Here is a 15,513-nt window from a genome sequence, read left to right on the forward strand (position 1 = left end):
AAACCCCGTCTCTACTAAAAATACAAAAATTAGCTGGGCGTGGTGGCATGTGCCTGTAATCCCAGCTGCTTCGGAGGCTGAGGCAGGAGAATTGCCAGAACCTGGGAGATGGAGGCTGCAGTGAGCCGAGATTACACCACTGCACTCCAGCCTGGGCGACAGAGCTGACTCCGCCTCAAAAAAACATAAATTTTATTGAAAAATTTTGTAGAGGCAGGGTCTTGCTCTGTTGCCCAGGCTGGTCTTGAACTCCTGGCCTCAAATGATCCTCCTACCTCAGCTTCCCAAAGCACTGGGATTACAGACATGAGCTCTTGCACCTGGCCCATAAATACTTCAAAAGGCAGAGTCTTTGGTAGGCCTCAAGTTTTCTTGTATTCTGTCAGGGGCTTGGGTGTGGGGAATTTTTGCTCAAGAAATCCCTGTTTGTCCTTTAAGGCCCAGGGCTTCTGTGAAGCCTTCCCTCCTGAACTCCCTCAGGTTGCATTGACCACGCTTTGCTCTGGGCACTCACAGCGTTCCACATATTCCTCTCTTAAAAATATGACAATTGTGATTATTTGTTCAGTGTTTCTCATCTCTACTAAACTGTGAGCTCAAGGTCAGAGATGCTATTTTATTCCTAGTTAGTACCTTGCACACAGCCTAGCACAGAGGAGACACTAAATAAATTATAGCTGAATGAAGGCATGGAAGCAATACTGCAACATATCCACTTATAATGTTATTTCTATTTGAAAATGTATTATGTTCTAAGCAAGAAATGATTATGTTTAATGAGATCTCATCTTGTCATTTCCAGGCTCAGAGCCTGCCAGTGGCTTTCCGTAGTAAGTAGAATAAAATACAAACTCCTTGTGTGGCCTACAATACTCTTTGTTTCTTGTTCCCTGCCCACTTCTACCACTTTTCCACTTGCTTTCCCACATGGGTCTTCTGTCCATCCCAAGGATATAAATTTTTTTTTTTTTTTTGTAACAGGGTCTCGCTCTGTCACCCAGGCTGGAGTGCAGTGGTGTGATCACGGCTCACTGCAGCCTCTGCCTCCTGGGTTCAAGAGATCCTCTCACATCAGCCTCCCAAGTAGCTGGGACTATAGGCATGCACCACCATGCTCAGCTACTTTTTGTATTTTTAGTAGAGATGGGGTTTTGCCATGTTGTCCAGGCTGGTCTTGTACCCCTGAGCTCAAACATTCCACCCGCCTTGGGCTCTGAAAGTGCTGGGATTACAGGCATGAACCATTGTGTCCAGCTGGCCGCACATCAAATTTGTTACATTTAGTTCCTTTTAATCATGGAGGGTTCAGCTCAGTGAAGCCTTCCCTAGATATCCTTACCTCCATTCCAGAGGCACTTTTTTCTCACCATTGTTTGATTTTCTTGGTGACACTTTTCACTATATGAAATATTTTATTTTTAGCTTGTTTTAATATTTTAATTGTAATTTATCATAAAATGCTTTAAAGCCACTCTATAGAGAATATTAAAATCTGTGAACCTACTCCCAGGATGTTTTTCCTAATTGTCCCTTGTGGGAGAGATAAACTACATACCAATTCGTTATTCCTTGTGTTCATTTACTGTTGTAAGCTCTGAAGGTAGGGACTGTGTCTGTATTTTAATCACCATGGCATCCTGGTACTGAGCACCTGGCAAATACGTGTATGTAAATGGAGGTATGAATAAATAACCAATTTATACATTGTTAAGAAATATTTTTTTCCTATTCTTGGACACTTTTTTTTTAATAGTGTTATAGTTTTAGTTCTGAATGTTCAGGTTTTTTAAAAATTAGGAACTAGTATTTTGTCATATTTTGCTGCTTTAAGTATCTATTTTGATGAATGTTTTAAGTTGGCAAAATTCCTTTCCTCATCTTCATTTTTGAAGATCATGTTATTTTATAACTTTTCTCCAAGATAACTGAGCATCTTTGGATTCTCGACAAATGCATTTCCATTAGTAAAAATCCAATTGCAGGGCACTTGCTTTACTTTTTGTGGCAGTAGTTACAAAGAGGCAATCAGCAGTCTGGTTCTGTGTGGGTGCAGGGTGGGGCAGCTCCACTTCCTTTGCCCTGTGTGACTGATGAGAGAGCCTGTTGTTATTCGCAGGTGCATGGGCCACAGGTTGAGCTTCAGAATCCAAGCTGGTGGAGCCACTTGCTTCCCACTGTTGTTAATGCAATCAGTGCACTTAATGTGGGAGTGCTGATGATGGCTATATCTATGTGAGGAACCGGAATCCCTGAAACCAGGAGGAGCCATCTACAGAGCTTGAAGAGGGTTGGACAGGCTTAGGCTTTGCCTGCCGTCTCCCTTGCCCCTGCCCCTCATCGTGCTTGAAATGGAGAACGATTGGGAATTTTGAAGCTATGGGGGAAAACCCTTTAGTGTTTTACTGAACTGATGCTTGAGTGGAGTGAGTTTAGGTAATTTGGACGCTTCACGAATTCTAAAGTTCTTTGTTGGTTTAGAAACAAAATAATCTTATGTAAAACTGTTGACTCATAAAAATATGATTAGCATTTCATATTAGCATATAAAATGTAATTGAACTTTAGTCACAGACTTGCTAATGTATTTGTATCTTTTAAATGTTGGTTACAGTGGAGCCAAATACTTTTGTTGGGGAAGCAAGTAGATTTTTTTTTTTTTTTTTTTTTTTTAGCATTATGGCCAGTTCAAAGTTACTGTAATTTTAAAGGAAGAGGGTGGAAGGAACCTCTCCAGACTCCCAATCCCTCCACTCTCCCCCGTTTTACTGAATTCAAATTGTGCCACAAAGACTTTAGAAATAGTTAAGAAAAATGAGATCACTTTTTTTTTTTTTTTGAGACAGAGTCTCGCTGTGTCGCCCAGGCTGGAGTGCAGTGGCCGGATCTCAGCTCACTGCAAGCTCCGCCTCCTGGGTTTACGCCATTCTCCTGCCTCAACCTCCCGAGTAGCCGGGACTACAGGCACCCACTACCATGCCCAGCTAGTTTTCTGTATTTTTTTTAGTAGAGACGGGGTTTCACCGTGTTGGCCAGGATGGTCTCGATCTCCTGACCTCGTGATCCGCCCGTCTCGGCCTCCCAAAGTGCTGGGATTACAGGCTTGAGCCACCGCGCCCGGCTGACATCACTTTTAATAGGAGTTACTTTTTCTTCTGTTGCTTTATTTTTTTAAATCATAATCACAGACTTAAGTATGCCTTTAAAACATTTTAAACAGGGATACATGTACATAGTAAAATTTTTTTTGAATATCAAAAAAGAGTGTATTCCTTTTTACTGAAGCCCCTAGTTCCTCAGTCCCTTCTGTAGGCCACTGTTATTCCCAGTTTCTTTTGTATTTTTACAGAAACATTCTATGTGTGTAAAGCGTATATTTCCTCATCCACATTAAAAAAACTCAAGTGGTGGTATATTTTAGACATTGCTTTGCACTTTGCTCTTTTCACTGAAAATATCTGGGATATATCCAAGTACACATAGATCTGCTGCATTTTTTTAGTGGTTGCCTAGTAGTTCATTGCATGGATGCACCTTAATTTATTTAGTTGTTTCCAAATTTATGTATATTTTGGGTTATTTTAAGTTTTTTACTGCTACAAACAGTACCATGGACTAATGACAATTGAGTTTGCTTGGATTAAGAAAGGTTTTCTAATACTTAAAAGTGCTTTTTTCTGTTAGTATTTCTAATACTTAAAGTGGTTTATTTTTTGTAAATTAGTATATTTGTGGGGGTAGACTGTTCTCCAGCCTGCCTGCCCCCAAGATGCAGAAGGTAGAGAAGCTGGGTGCAGTGGAGTAAGAGGAGTTGGAGGTAGAGAGTCATGGAGAGGCCTTCTACCACTCCCATTCTCCCCACCCTCCACCCACCCCATGTTGTGGAAGGATGGCATAGGCAGAATCCCCGACTGAGTCTTGGGAGACTAAAGCATCTGAAGTTGTCCTCAGACTACTGAGGTGTTGATCATGCTTTTGAAGCCTAAGGCCTGAATGTGTGCTGCTTGTTACGAATTCAGATAGTTGCTTTTGTATTTTTGTTTTGAGAAAATTGCAGCAACAAGGATTAACAAATTCTATCAATTTCTGGATTTGGGTGGTATTCTTTTGTACATTGGTGGAAATACAGCTAAGTTTTTAAAAGTAGGTTTTTACCTGGGCTACTTGGTAAGGAATTTTAAACATGATGCTCCTGTTCTGGTGCAGAATGTCTAAAGAAACTGAGTTTGGAATCTTGAGGCATTCTGTAGTTGAATCTTACAGTGTTATATGTGCCTTTGTAGTCCAAGCTCTTAGTTATTATCCTTCATTAAAAGAACTTCAGAATACCCCTCAGAGCATATATTTATACCCCTTCAATAACACTCTGCATACTGCCATTTTCTGTAAAATGTCTTCCTAAAAAGTGTGACAATTCATGGCAGTCTATTCTTTTTTTTTCCCCCCATGGTAGTACATTTCTAGCCCATGACCGCCTCCCCCTCCTTTTTTTTTTTTTTTTAAACAGAGCCTTGCTCTGTCGCCTCGGCTCACTGCAAGCTCCGCCTTCCGGGTTCACGCCATTCTCCTGCCTCAACCTCCTGAGTATCTGGGACTACAGGCGCCCGCCACCACACCCGGCCAATCTTTTTGTATTTTTAGTAGAGACGAGGTTTCACCATGTGAGCCAGAATGGTCTTGATCTCCTGACCTCGTAATCCACCTGTCTTGGCCTCCCAAAGTGCTGGGATTACAGACATGAGATACTGCACCTGGCCTAGCCCATGACTCTTATGACTTGCTCAGAGGGTGTGCACACCGAGCCAGTGACAGGCAGGCAGGTCCCCTTTGAAAGCACTTGTGCGCTTCCCTGCAAGCGTTTCCAGCCACTGAGTGCTAGACTGGGTGTTTCTGAGTTGTGTGTTTGCTCTGCTATGGCCTTCTTTCTGCCATTTATTTTGTGTTCTAGCAGGTAATTTTTTTTTTTAAGATGGGGTCTTGCTGTGTCACCCAGACTGGAATGCAGTGGCCATTCACAGGTATGATCATGATAGCACATTACAGCCTCCAGCTCCTGGGCTCAAGCTGTCTTCCCATCTCAGCCTCCCGAGTAGCTGGGACTACTGGTACAGGCATGTGCCACCATGCCCAATTAGTAAGTAGTTTTGACCCATGAAGGCAGACAAAGAGATGTGACTTGTAAAGTTGAATTTGTGGCAAAGAAACAGTATCACACTGGATGTCAAAACACAAGTTTTATGGAACTAAGGTGCCTTCAAGAGTGGTCTGAAAGCCAGATGTGGTGGCTCATGTCTGTAATCCCAGCATTTTGGGCCAAGGCAGGTGGATTGCTTGAGCCCAGGAGTTCGAGACCAGCCTGGACAACATGACAAAACCGTGTCTCTACAAAAAATACAAAAATTAGTGGAGTGTGGTGGTGTGCACCTATAATCTCAGCTACTCAGGTGTTGAGGCAGGAAGATCGCTTGAATCTGGCTACAAGTGAGCCATGTTTGAGCCACTGTACTCCATCCTGGATGACAGAGCAAGACCCTGTCTCAAAAAAAGTGGTCTGAGAAAAAGAAATAATAACTGTAGAGGTCAGCAGGCTATTAGGGTTAATCAAGTTTTTTGTACTGTGAAAGGCTTTGTAAACAATGGGGTACCGTGGCAAGTTGGACTATCCAAAGTTTAACCCATTTATGTCTAGTGTTCCATTACTGGAACGCTAAGCTTATGGGAGTTATTTATATCCTAGCGCTCAAGGTCATCACCAAGGTGTGATTTTTCACACAAATTTGCAACCTCCAGCATAAATGGATTAAAGAACAGGGGGAAGAAACAATGGCTTAAAGGCATGTTTTAATTTCACAGGATTTTAAGAGGACTGAAGAGGAAGCAAATTTCCTATGGATGATGTCTAATGAATTTACATAAGGACTCTGTTTTAGTGACCTTTCTCATTCTTCCATCCAGAATTTACACAAGGACTCTGCTTTAGTGACCTTTCTCATTCTTCCATCCATGCCTGTTAAAAAAGGCAGCTGCAGCCTGATTGGCTCATGCGCACACTAGGACTTGTCAGAAATAGCTGACCTCTGGGGCAGATGGCAGGCACTGAATCACTGAATTTTCTTCTCCATGAAAATGACAGTATTCCTGGAGGTAGAAATGTTATTGCTGTGTTAAAAAGTTACATTTTCTCATTAGTGAATTGGAGGTGCCATGATCTGATACCATAGTAATTCATTTAGCAGACACTAAATAGCTGTGATGTGAAGCGGTGGTGCCCAGGGGTTTAGGGAATGCAAAATTGAGTAAGTTCCCTGAGCTTATAGTACCATGACAGGAAATGATACAGAACTTGTGTTTAAGTGTTGTCAAAAAAGTGTAAAGCATCTACTACGGAAGGTGTTTTGATGGGAGTGTGGGAATGGGCTAACATTTGTAGAGTTTTGTTTTGAGAAAGGATTTTTGTGGGAGTAAAGGGCAGGGAGTTAGTGATTTGTGAATATATGTTGTATTATTAGTGTAAGAATTTCTAGTAAGGTAAAAATTTCAGGTCTTAATAGAGGAAACATCTAGTGTAAAATAAGAAAGTAACCCTGAAATTTTCTTTTGAATTCCCTTCCCTGTTGGGCATGGTGGGTCACGCCTATAATCCTAGCACTTTGGGAGGCCAAGGCGGGAGGATCACTTGAGACCAGGAGTTTGAGACCAGCCTGGGCAACCTAGCGAGTCCCCATCTCTACAAAAAATTTAAAAATGAGCCAGGTGTGGTGGCACGATTGTGTAGTCTTAGCTACTTGGGAGGCTGAAGGGGATTGCTTGAACCCAGGAGGTCGAGGCTGCAATAAGCTGTGTTTGCACCATTGTACTCTAGCCTGTCCGGGGAAAGAGCAAGACCCTGTCTCTAAAGGAAGAAAAAAATCCCTTCTCAAGCCGTTATCTTTAGCGCTACCTCCTTCTAAAACTATTATTTAGTTTTGGCGAGGTTCTTGCCAACTCTTGCTTTTTGAGAGTAGTAAAAGCAGCTGAGAACCAACCACGCAGATCTCTGGGCTGTTACATCTAGGACTGTAGGCAACCGTGGGACCCACCTGTAACTGCAGTGAGCAGCTATGGGGGCACAGAGAGGGAGGGTAAACTCTGTTAACTTGTGGCGGTGACATGCAGCTTGGCAGGAATTCCAGCATATCCTTAAAGGGCCTCAGCCTTTTTACTTTGTATTCTCTGTTGACTTCCTCTGTTTGCTCTTTAATTGCTAAGGGAGACTTACTATCTTCACTGAGTGGTTATGTGTGAGTCATTTGCTGTCTTGACTTACGGTTTTGCGTGTTTTTAGAATCTTTCCTTTCTAATACAATAAAATATTTTTATTATTTTAAAAATTGAAGTGATTTTGGTAGAATGCTAGGAAAGGGACCAAAAATTTAGTTCATGTTAACTACTGGAGAATTTTGGTGGGAGAGCAGGTTTTGAAGAGATGAAGTGCCTTTTTATTATAGCTTATTACTTTACTATTGATACTTGTAAGCTGTTACTTGAGACATAAGCATTACTGTGGCAGTTTGCGTTTTCATGTGGTGATGTTTATGGTGTTAATATTTTTTCAGATAATTAATTTTGCTTTTAATAATTTAACACTACACTTTCTGTAAGGTGATCAGTTGCATGTGGGGGTAGAACTTTTTCTAAAGCAGTGTGCTTTCATCACTTATCCATCCATTTGTACGCAATATTATCTCTTCAAAACACAGCCCAACACTGAGAGCAAGCAAAATCAGTTTTCAAGTGCTGACAATAATTGCTATAAAGCTCCTGCACCAAAGCTGATGTGTGGTTCTTAACTGTTTTCCAACCTTCCATATAGATCAGACACCATCAACTGGGAGCAAGATGAGTAGAGATTGTTAGGGCTGCATAGTGAAGGCAGCAGTTAGCAAAGTCCAGCATCACACCTGGACTGGGTATAGTTGCTCTTTAAAGAGACCAGAGTTACCAAGGCAAAGATGAAGTGTGTTTAGGAGTCTCTGTTTTGAGAAGATAGGGAAGTAAAAATATATTCTAGAAATATTTCCATCACAGTATTTTTTTTTTTTTTTTTAAGACAGGGTTCTCACTGTCACCCAGGCTGTAGTGCAGTGGCGCTATCATGGCTCGCTGAATCATCTACTTCCTGGGCCCAAGTAACCTCCCACCTCAGCTTCCCAAAAGCTGGGACCCTAAGTGTGTGCCACCATGCCTGGCTAATTTTTAAAATTTTTAAGTTTTTTGTAGAGTCAAAGTCCCCCAACATTGCCCAGGCTGGTCTCAAACTCCTGAATTCAAGTGATCCCTCCACCTCAGCCTCCCAGAGTGTTAGGATACAGGCATAAGCCACTGCACCCAGCCTGAAATATGTTTTGATGCTTGAAGAATGACCAGGCTTCATTTATGTCTGGGCTTTATTACTTTAGTCCAAAAACGAAGGGAATGGGACTCCCAGATTTTTTCTAGTTCTAAATTTCTTTCTTCATTGGCTCTCTAGAAAATATACATTTTGATAATTTTCCTCTTGGAAATACAGTTAAGAGGGTCATATTTTTTCTCTAATTTGACCAGTTTAATAAAAGCTGGATTTATAGGTACTTATGTATTTCTATACTGTTTCTATAATACTTATATAAAAATATTAAACATTTTATGACTCTGGCATGTTATACATTAGTTTTCTCCTATAATAACTTGGAGAATGTTAATTTGCAGTTATTTATTTTTGGGTAAAGTCATTGTATACTTTATATTCTTATATATAATGGCTAAAGCCTTTATATTCTTATATTTGGCTAAATGTCAAAACATAAACAGTATAATGGCTTTAGACAAATATAATTAAATAATTCTATAATATTGGTTATATTCTTACACCTCGTAGGAGTCCCATCGAAGTTTCTGTTGTGTGATTTCAGCGAGATTGTTGGACCGGCCTCTGACTTTTTAAGTCCCAGATAGGAGTTCAAAATATATTCAGAATTTGCTTAGCATCCTCTGAGTAGTGTCAGCACGTTGGTCCCAGCGATCATTCAGTTTGACTTGGATTATTTTGGGAGTCTCTTAGCTGTTTTCCCTGTTACTTCTGCCTTTGCCCCTTTTAGTCTGTTGTTGACACACAACGACCCTGTTAACGAGTAAGTCAGATGATGTTACTCTGCTCAGAATTTACTGCAGTGGCTAAAACCTTTATCATAGCCAACAAGGCACTCATGGCCGGCCCTCCCCATCTCTCAGATATCTTCCCCATTGCCTGTTCTGTTCCACACAGGAACATGCCAAGGAGGCTTCTTTCTTAGGACTGTTGTACATATCTTCCCTTGTCTGGAATGCTCTTCCTACAGTTACGTGAGTAACTAGCTCCCTTTCCTCTTTGGGTTCCCACCCCCGCAAATCACCTCAGTGACCTGTGTATCTAAAATTTTTACCCTTCTCCAACATTTCATATCCCTGCCCCTGCTTAGTTTTTTTTCATTTTAGCACTTGTGTTACACACTATGTGTTTGATTTATTTGTCCTGAGTATTGCCTCTCCTTCACTAGAATATAAGCTCCTTGAGGACAAGGATTTTTGTCTGTATTGTTTCCTACTGTATCTCCAGTACCTACAACAGCATATGGTCCATAGTAGTTGCTCACTAAAAATTTGTTGAATGAATGGATGAGTGAATATTTCATAGCATAGCTCCCCACCCTGGCCCATGAGTTATGTAAGTTTTGAATAAGGTGGGCTATTAGTGAGTGTCTAGTCAGCAAACCACTCCAGGTGTTTCATTCAAGAGGGATGTAACTCTAGGGATTGTTTACAAAAGGAAGGGCTGAAAGAACAAAAGGGAGAGAAAGAACAAACCAGAGCCCATAAACCCCCATTTCTCACTGATGCTGCTGTAGTTCGCTGCAGCCAAGCAGGAACCTGTACTCCTGCCAGTGCTGCTGCCGGAGCCTAATGGGAGCACAGCTGACAGGGGGGTTTGGAAATGTAGATTTCAGGCCTGATGATGCAGGGAGAGTCTGGAAGGGTAGATGTGGGACTAAGTACCAGCATACACTATCCAGCACAGATGGTATTTATTTAATTCATGTATGGAGATAAATTTAGATGTAGAACAAATTAAACTGAGTAGTGTGGATTGTGCCACCAAATAATAACACAGAGTGAGATCTTAGACCATGACTGAAATGTAAGAAAGCTAAGAATTAAATCCCAGTTTAGCCTAGTCATATCCATGTGTTGAACCACAAAACTGAACTCAGCCTCTAGAAATGGAACAAGACAGGAAACATATCTTCACTGTGGCCCTGATCTCTTTGTGTGATTAAGTGCTCATTTCCTTGAGTTCAGTAAATCTGTGTTTAGGCCCAACTGTGTCCCAGATTAGATCTCTGTCACCTAAAGGATCACATTGACCTCTCCTGATCTAATTAGAGTCATCTGTTACTCAGGGCTCTGCTGTCATTTAAAGGTCGGGTTGCTCCTCTTTTTTTCCTGTTCTCACTTTATGAACAAGGACACCAAAATCTAAACATACTTGATTGGTAACTACATGATTTTTGACATGAAGTTATTAATAAGCTATTTATTAGGGATGACAACATTTTGTTTTTTTAATTTTTTTATTGTGGCAAAATAAAATTTAGCATCTTAACCATTTTTAAATATATAGTTTAGTGGTATTAAATGCATTCATAAAACCGTCTTAACTACAGTACAGTGTACAGTTCAGTGGTATGACTATGTTCATAGTGTTGTGCAACCATTACCACAGTCCGTCTCCATTACTCTTTTCATCTTGTAAAACTAAAACTCCATACCTGTTAAGTAATAACTTCCCATTCCCTGCTCCACCCCGCCCTGGTAACCAGCATTCTGTTTTTCAGTTCTCTGAAATTGACTACTTTAGGTACCTCGTATAAGTGGAGTCATGTATTTGTCTTTTTGTGACTGACTGGCTAATTTCACTTAGCTTAATATCAAGGTTCATCCACATTGTAACATGTCAGAATCGCCTTCATTTTAAAGACTGAATAATATTCTACTGTATATCTATAGTGTATTTTGCTTCTTCATTCTGGCTTATTTATTTGTTTGTTGTTTATAGAAACAGCATCTTATGTTTGCCTTTTTTTTTTTTTGAGACAGCACCTCACCCTGTCGCACAGGCAGCGGTGTGATCATGAATGACTGTAGTATCTACCTCCTGGGCCCAGGCAATTCTCCTGCCTCAGCCTTCTGAGTAGCTGGGACTACAGGCACATGCCACCATGTTCAGCTAATTTTATGTTTTTACTAGAGATGGGGTTTCACCATGTTGCCCAGTTTGGTCTCCAACTCCTGAGCTCAAGTGATCTGCCCACCTCGGCCTCCCAAAGCACTGGGATTACAGGTGTGAGCCACCACACCCAGTCCAACTAGGCTGTTTCTACAGTAGAAAACAAACACCTGCTAGAATAGCTTAGATTCTTCTGTTCTTTGTTTCACCTAGTGAGGCCTTAATTTTCACCTGTTAACCACTTTTTATTTAATGCCATAGACGAATCCTAGAGTGCGGTGAGGAATCTTTGAGAGAAGAAACTTTATTGGGTGGGGTGGCTGGCCTCTGCTGTTTTTGCATTTAGTCTTCTATGAATCCCTTCCTGAATTTGAAGTGCTACCTTAGAAGAAATATTACCTCATCAGAATTCTAGGGGAAAATGGTTGGTTTGAGTTTAAGCAAAAATAATGTATTAATATTTTCCCCTTCTGCGTGCTTTTTCTCTTTTCCCCTTGTAAATGATTTTATTTTTCCCTGTGGTTGCTGTTTTGAGCTGTGGTTATTGGAAACTCCCATACAAAGGGGCTGAGCTGGTGGTGCTGGGGCTGGAAGGCTGTGACATAGAGCAGGCGAAAGGGGAGTCCTGCTTTCTTGTATCCTCCGATTCTCTCAAAAAGGCCCTGGTGAAGGCCTTAGGTCATGAGACTTATGAAGACACTGTTAGCAACCATGAACTGATTTAAATTAAATCTCCAAATGGCAACAGAGTGCACTTGAGCCAGGAGTGTATCTGTGACCCACAGATACTTGCTGTCTTTTGACTTCATAGAGGCATTTACTTTTATTTTTTTAACTCTTTATTATACAAAAATTTAAACATAACACAGAAGTAGAGATAATGTAATATATCCCCAATTTACACATCACCCAGCTTTAACATTTTGCTTTCCTAGAGACATTTTCTAGTGAGGGTAGGCATAAAGCACGTGAGTTTTGTATTACCTTTTCCTCTCCTTGACATTAGGTTTTAAGCAAAATTGTCTCCAGATTTACTTCAGCAAATTTAGGTACACACTAGTTACTCTCAAGACTAGTTGTAGAGAAGTGACAACTGAATTTGATCTTTCGTTAGAAATGTACTGAGTGTAAAAAAGATTGTTGTTAGAGATGTCCTTTACGAATAAAGTTTATTATATATTGTTTTATATTACTGTTAGGCTCAATGTAGCCAATAGGGGACCTCTACTTTCTTTCTTTTTTCTTTTTTTGAGACAGAGTCTCACTCTTGTTGCCCAGGCTGGAGTGCAGTGGCGCAATCTCAGCTCACTGCAGCCTCTGCCTCCTGGGTTCAAGCGATTCTCCTGCCTCAGCCTCTCATGTAGCTAGGATTACAGGCACGCACCACCATGCCCAGCTGGCCAGGCTGGTCTCAAACTCCTCACCTCAGGTGACACGCCCGCCTCAGCCTTCGAAAGTGCTGGGATTACAGGAGTGAACCACCACGCCTGGCCTCTGCTTTTACTTAGTATGGAAAAGCCTGTATTACAAAACTCTGGGTGGAAGCCTGGGTATAGACTGGAAATGTGTTCTCTGTTCTTGGTTTCCCCTTTTCCCTCCTTCTTCCATCCTCACCTTGTTCTTTCTGCCATTCATTCTACAAACATGTATTGGCTTTAATATACTACCCCAAAAAGACAAAAGCTTGTATTGCAGGAAGGTAGGGAGATAATAAACCAGTAAGGAAATAAGTAAAATCTAGTAATTTTGATAAATGCTAGACAGGAAATCTGACTGTATGTTAGAAAATAAGATGGGGATGTGTTCAGTAGAGTGAAAAATCTCTTTTTTCCTTTTTTTTTTTTCTTTTTTGTTTTTTCTTTGTTTGTTTGTTTTGAGATGGAGTCTCATTCCGTCGCCCAGGCAGGAGTACAGTGGCGCTATCTTGGCTCACTGCAACCTCTGCCTCTCAGGTTCAAGCGATTCTCCTGCCTCAGCCTCCCGAGTAGCTGGGATTACAGACATGCACCACCACGCCTGGCCACTTTTTGTATTTGTAGTAGAGATGGGGTTTCACCATGTTGGCCAGACTGGTCTCGAACTCCTGACCTTAGGTGATCCACCTGCCTTGTCCTCCCAAAGTGCTGGGATTACATCACACCTGGCCTACTTTTTTTTCTTGGTACTCACTGGCCACAGCAAGAAAAAAAAAATCATTACGTACTGGTTTTAGACTAAGCTGTGGAAGGCAAGAAGCAGTCGTGTAGAGAAAGCTGGGTGATGGGGAGAGCACCTGCAGAGGCCCTGAGATTGGAGTCTGTGTTGAACTAGGAACCAATGGAGGGAGTGTGAATGGAAAGAAGCCGAAGTGGTAAGTGGGGACACCAGATCTTGCAGGGCCTCGTATTCCCAGTAAGGAGTTTTGATTTTACTATTTAGGCAGTTACTGAAAGGCTTTAAGTAGGATTGTGTCATGATTTGCTTTGTGTTTTAAAAAATGCCTGTATGCTCTATGGAGAATGGACTTCCAAATGTGGAAAGGGAGACAGTTTGGAGGTCGCTGCAATAGTCTAAGTGACGTGGACTAGGATGATGACGGTGAAAAATGGAGAGAAGTGTTTGATTTCAAAATGTATGGTGGCTAGACTCAATAGGACTTGCTCATGGACAGGGTGAGGATGAGGAAGCCATCAATAGTGGTTTCTAAGTTTTTGACGAGGTTGGTCCTGTAATATTGAGATGGGGAAACCTGGGGAGAGTTGAGTTGAGAAGCAAAAAGGTTTGGTTGCCCGTGTAACATTAAAATGGAAATTCCAAATGAGTAGTTGGATATGTGAGTCTGGAACTCAGTGAGTGAGTCCTAATCATTGATTTCACACACACACATACACACCCACACACCCACACATATACCAGTGACAGTCCTCCTAATCATTGATTTCACACACACATGTGCACGTGCGTGTGCTTTTTTTCATTTGTTTTTTGAGACATAGTCATGCTCTTTTGCCCAGGCTGGAGTGCAGTGATACAATCATAGCTCACTGCAGCCCTCTTGACCTCCTGGACTCACATGATCCTTCCACCTCAGCCTCCCCAGTAGCTGGGACTACAGATACAGGCCACCACATCCAGTTAATTAAAAAAATTTTTTTTTGTAGAAATGAAGTCTCACTATGTTGTCCAGTGTGGTCTCGAGCTCCTGGGCTCAAGCAGTCCTTTTCCTCAGCCTTCCAAAGTGTTGGGATTACAGGTGTGAGTATTGATAATATTTTTACCCATGAATTTGCATGACATCACCTGGGAGGAGAATTCCAGTGTGGATGGGAAAAAAAGAAGAGAACTGAGCACCAAACCCCAAGGAATTCTAAGCTTTAGAGCTTGTGATTCTTGAGGAGGCGGCAAAGGAGACAGGATTGACTAAAGAGGAAAAAAAAAAAAAAAAAAAAAGATTGGCTGAAGAAGAGGAAGGACAACCAGGAAAGTAGTGTCACAGTACCTGAGAGAAGAAAATTCTCTGAGAAGTGGCAGTTTACTGTGTAGAATGGAGGGTCTGCTACAATAAGAGAGAGAACCATTGGATTTAGCAACTGGAAGGTCATTGGTGACCCGGACAAGAGCAGTACCAGTGAGTTAGGTGAGGCTGTAGCCAGATTGGGGAGGAAATGAAGAAATGCCGTATGAAGGCAAGGCTCTGAGATGAGACAGCTTGCTGTGAGGAGGAAGCAGAGAAATGGAGAAGTGCGTGGAGGGCACAAAGGGGTTTTCTTTTACTATTGAGATGGGAACATGAGAGCCTGTTTGTGTATTGATCTTGTGGGACTGTTATGGTAGATAGGGGTGTAGAACATGAGGTTTAACTGAAGGTTCTAGGTTACAGAGTAAATAGGGAAACGGGGTGGTGTCTAGAGCTTCAGGGAAGGGATTTTCCTTTCTCTGAAGGATGAAAACAGATCCAGGCAGGTGGTGGGAAAATAAAGGAAGTTCTTAGCCTTCATATTGTACTGCAGAACTAACTCTTTTTCTTGCCTGGTTCTTGCATTCTTCAATTTTCTTTCTTTCTTTTTTTGTTTCTGAGACGGAGTCTCACTCTGTCGCCCAGGCTGGAGTGCAGTGGCACAATCTAGGCTCACTGCAACCTCCACCTCCCTGGGTTCAAGCGATTCTCCTGCCTCACCCTCCTGAGTAGCTGGGACTACAAGCCCATGCCACCACACCCAGGTAATTTTTGTATTTTTAGTAGAGACGGAGTTTCA

The 15,513-nt window shown here is 41.6% G+C and overlaps 1 protein-coding gene and 1 pseudogene across 1 annotated transcript in view; one reads left to right on the forward strand and one right to left on the reverse strand.

Annotated features, from left to right (window-relative positions):
- Window positions 1–15,513, reverse strand: part of LOC105544042 — a 60,994-nt pseudogene that overhangs the window by 15,509 nt on the left and 29,972 nt on the right.
- SFMBT1 (Scm-like with four mbt domains 1) overlaps window positions 14,971–15,513 on the forward strand; it is a 151,454-nt gene continuing 150,911 nt past the window's right edge. The window contains exon 1 of the mRNA XM_011986192.1: window positions 14,971–15,478. The gene's annotated coding sequence lies outside the window, so the exon portion shown is untranslated. The remainder of the gene's footprint in view (window positions 15,479–15,513) is intronic.

The sequence above is a fragment of the Mandrillus leucophaeus genome, unplaced genomic scaffold (genome assembly GCF_000951045.1).
Source record: "Mandrillus leucophaeus isolate KB7577 unplaced genomic scaffold, Mleu.le_1.0 Scaffold296, whole genome shotgun sequence".
In the NCBI taxonomy this organism is placed as follows: Eukaryota; Metazoa; Chordata; class Mammalia; order Primates; family Cercopithecidae; genus Mandrillus; species Mandrillus leucophaeus.